Consider the following 4,520-nt stretch of genomic DNA (forward strand, 5'->3'; position numbering starts at 1 on the left):
GACCTTATTATGGATGTCGACTATTTCTTTGAATTAGAAGATTAAGAAAATTCATAACTTGAATTTCGGATCAAACTACCAGCCTCTGAGAATAAATGGAGTACATTATTAATACCAACTTATATGTTACTGGCTCGTTGGTTCTACATACAGATCCATTTAATGCCTGCCTCCCTTTTCAGGTGTGGCCTGGTTGGCTCTAAATGATGTCTGACTTACGTTTGGTAAATGAATTCACTCTTACCAGGTGTCACAATTACCCTGCTCACACCACAGGTTTTCTGAATAATGCTACCTCTGCTCTGCCAGGCACTACGCCCTCTGCTGGCACACTTCAGCTACTTCACTGAACCCTGGGGTCTCCTGTCAATATCTGGGCACATCCAGCCCATCACAACCCTAATATGCCAGACCCCTTAAGGTGTCATACTTTGTGTCTCTGGATAGGATGGAGAATGTCTCTCTTCTCTTTGCATTATATTCTTTTCTTGGAGAACTGTTGTTGAAAGCTGCACTTCTGGGGTTCCAATGTTGTGCCTCATTCTTAGACATTTACATCTGTCAATTTTTGGAATTTAGTTGGGATGAGGAGAAATTTGAGTGCAGGTCACTGTGCTGGGGTTGTAATCATCTTTTCTCCAGAGACCAGTGCTCTTTTGCTGACTGGGCTCTTGTTCTTTGACCTCTTCTCTTAAAATGCATTATTTCCCAGAAGCATTAATTCCATGTTCCCCTAAACCCCACCTAAATATACATCTGTCTGTTTACCAGTCACACCCCCACACAATCTGAGCACCGGCTGTGGAAATCTAGGCTTAATGAGTTTCTCCACTTACCAACTTTTATACATTTTTTAAAAGATTGATTGATTGATTTAGAGTGAGAGAGCGAGTGAGAGCTAGCGAGCATGGGGGGAGGGGCAAAGAGAGAGGGAGAGAGAGTCTCAAGCAGATCCACACTCAGCACAGAGCCCAATATGGGGGGTCAATCTCACGACCCTGAGAGCACTACCTGAGTGGAAACCAAGAGTTGGACATTCAATTAACTGCACTACCCAGGTGCCCTAAGATTTTAAGTAATCTCTATACCCAACGTAGGCCTCAAACTTATAACTCCAAGATCAAGAGTCACATGTTCTACCCACTGAGCCAGCCAGGTGTCCAAACTTTTGCACATCTTATGGGTCCCACTTGAAATATTTTCTTCCCCAATCATGACCTTCTTTAAGACCAAGAATCCACCAAGTCTTATTATTAGACTAGTTTTTTGCCCTAGTTTTGCACTTTGCCTGGTGGTTTACAATAAGTGTTCTGTGTTAACTTTCTCCATGTTGTATACGACTCCTTCCCTTTAGATATCTGTTACTTCAATCTTTACCCATACTGTTACCACATTTGTCTTCCAAAGATAGTGCTTTGATAATGCCACCAATCTCTAATGGCTCCCATTTTTTTATGGGAAAAAAATTCAAACTGCTTAGCCTGGCATTTAAGACTTTCCATCATCTACCCTACCTACATTCCCATTCTGGCTTCCCATTAATTTCTTACAGGATATAAATAAAAATAATATAGGTAAAGCCCTTAACATCACTTTGTATATGGTAGACACTTAGTAAACAGTATCTTTTTTTTTTTTAAAGATTATTTATTTATTTATTTATTAGACAGAGAGAGATCACAAGTAGACAGAGAGGCAGGCAGAGAAAGAGAGAGAGGAGGAAGCAGGCTCCCTGCTGAGCAGAGAGCCCGATGTGGGACTCGATCCCAGGACCCTGAGATCATGACCTGAGCTGAAGGCAGCGGCTTAACCCCCTGAGCCACCCAGGCGCCCAGTAAACAGTATCTTGATAGTGTTTGTTTTCATTTTATCCTTATTGTTACCATTACAAAAATTCCATGGTCACCTGGGCTACAAGGATAAATGACATTTCCTGCCCTTACCAAACTCTGCTAAGAGCAGAAGAGACTAATATAGTAATAACTGATTACTATGAAATATGATGACTAAGTAGGGAGGTCAGTTCTCAGTGTTAAAGGGCCACAGTGCAAGGAAGGCTCAGTGAATTTGCCTTGAAGCATTAGTAGAAAGGTTTAGAATTTTTTTTTTTTTTGGAGGGGTTTACACATTTCATGTAGACTTATTCTAGAAAATATTGTTAAGAAATACCTTTTTTAAAAAAAAACCTGCATTTTCTAACTACTGATGAAAGATAACTATTGGTATTTGTAAATTGAACTTTTATCTAGCAACCTTTCTGGACACCCAGTTTGTAGGTTCTTTTTGGTTTTCTATGTATATAATTACATTGTTTATAAACAGTGAAAGTTTTGTTTCTTTCTTTGCAGTCCTTACATGTTCTACTTTTTCTTATTATTAAATTTTCAAGGTACAATGCACAGTTGTACAATTAAGAACAATGCTGAACAGGAGCTGTGAATGTGGGTATATTTGACCTGTTTCTGACTGAACTGGGAATTTCTTGGGATTCTAATGTTTCAAGTTAAGTATGATATCTGCATTTTTTGTTAGACAACTTTTATTAGGTTAAGAAAATTTCCTTCTAAGTCATTGAGAATTTTATAATAAAGGAGTTTATCAAATTCCATGGAAATGATCACATGATATATCTCCTCTAATCCATTATTGCAAAGGATTCCCACAGACTTCTTCTTTTTTTTTAAAGATTTTATTTATTTATTTGACAGAGAGAGAGATTACAAGCAGGCAGAGAGGCAGGCGGGGGGGGGGGGAGTAGGCTTCCTGCTGAGCAGAGAGCCCCATGTAGGGCTTGATCCCAGGACCCTGGGATCATGACCCCAGCCGAAGGCAGAGGCTTTAACCCACTGAACCACCCAGATGCCCCTTGTGATGTATTTCTTAACACATTAATTTAAATCTATTTCCTTTCTCCTACTGCAAGGAAACCATTGCCACTGACACCAATATAACCACTCACTTGCTTTATCCCACATTACATGCAGCAGTCTTAGAATAATAATACAAACAAAATAGTATCACCATCAGTGGGGTTACTGAAAAAAAAGTTTTGATTTTGGTTTTGCAATTCCTTTTGTCCTAAGATATATATAATGTTTATATTAGTCACTTAAAGTCTAAGTGAACTGAAATTAACAGCTGTGGAATGTTTTCAGACTCTCACTGCAACCATCCTTAAATAAGAAAAAAATTTTGACTACATGTTACAATTGAGCTATTAGATATAAGCAACTTTGGGCACACACTTCCTGAGACTTTCCTATTCCACTGTTTATCAAACTCCTATCTGATGTATTTCATAATTGAAATAACTGGCATAAACGATCCAGAATGACCTATATTAATACTGATACTTTAAAAATTATGATCAAATTTTCCATTGCTACCAATAAGACTCTGCCCCAAATCATCAAACTGAAGCCCATATACTGTAAGGGTCTTTCTAATACCATCTTTCGGAGACTCCCCTTGGTTCCCAAAGGTGTGTGTTTGCCTTTACTGCAATAAATGATAAAAACTCCCAATTCCTGGTATATTCTTCGTTTTAATTGCTCTATCATAAATTAAAAGACCTATGAACCAATGGCACCGGATTTTATTTTGGTCCTGATTTTAGAAAAATATTTATCAAAACAAAACATTTCAAACTGGATATGTGGTATCAGAGAATGACTGTGGTTTTTTTTTTTTTTTTTAAAGTTGGGATGATGGTCTCGTTAGATTTTTCTTTTCTTCCCCAAAGACTAGTTATTTTCTAGAGATACATATTTAAATACCTACAAGTGACATAATAGGATGTCTGATATTTGCATTCCTGGAGGAAGAACAGGTTAGAGCTATGCATAGACAATGAAGACTGTCAAATGCCAGTCACTGTTGAAGGTTGTTAATGAGTAATTATTCTTTTTTTTTTTAATATTTTATTTATTTATTTGACAGAGATCACAAGTAGGCAGAGAGGCAGGCAGAGAGAGAGAAGGAAGCAGGGTCCCCACCGAGCAGAAAGCCTGATGCGGGGCTCGATCCGGATCATGACCTGAGCCGAAAGCAGAGGCTTTAACCAACTGAGCCACCCAGGCGCCCCATGAGTAATTATTCTATTCCTCTACATCATCAAAATTTTCCAAAAGTCTCTTTAAAATAATTCATTGTTTTAAGAGAGAGCAATACTGCAAGATCAAAGAAAAAGCCACAGTACGGCACTCAAAGAGCGACGCTTCAACCGTTGGGAAGGCTTGGGCTCTTTCTTTTTATCTCCCACACCTGCATCAAGGCTGCTAAATGGGCTCTCCTCAGTGTCTCAGGCAAATCAATGTCTGAATTAAATGACACTGTATTTAGAACCCGCATGTCCAATGATTACGGCTTCTCCGACACCCCACCAGCTACCTCATTCTCTCCCCCACGCAACTCACTCCATCCCAGTCCCCGCACACATCCAAGATGGTGGGTCAGGGCAGCGAAACAGGTCAGCTCTACCTCCCAGAGCGTGCGTTGGCGCCGGCCTGCGCAGGCGCATT

This window comes from Mustela nivalis, assembly GCF_964662115.1.
Source record: "Mustela nivalis genome assembly, chromosome: 1".
In the NCBI taxonomy this organism is placed as follows: domain Eukaryota; kingdom Metazoa; phylum Chordata; class Mammalia; order Carnivora; family Mustelidae; genus Mustela; species Mustela nivalis.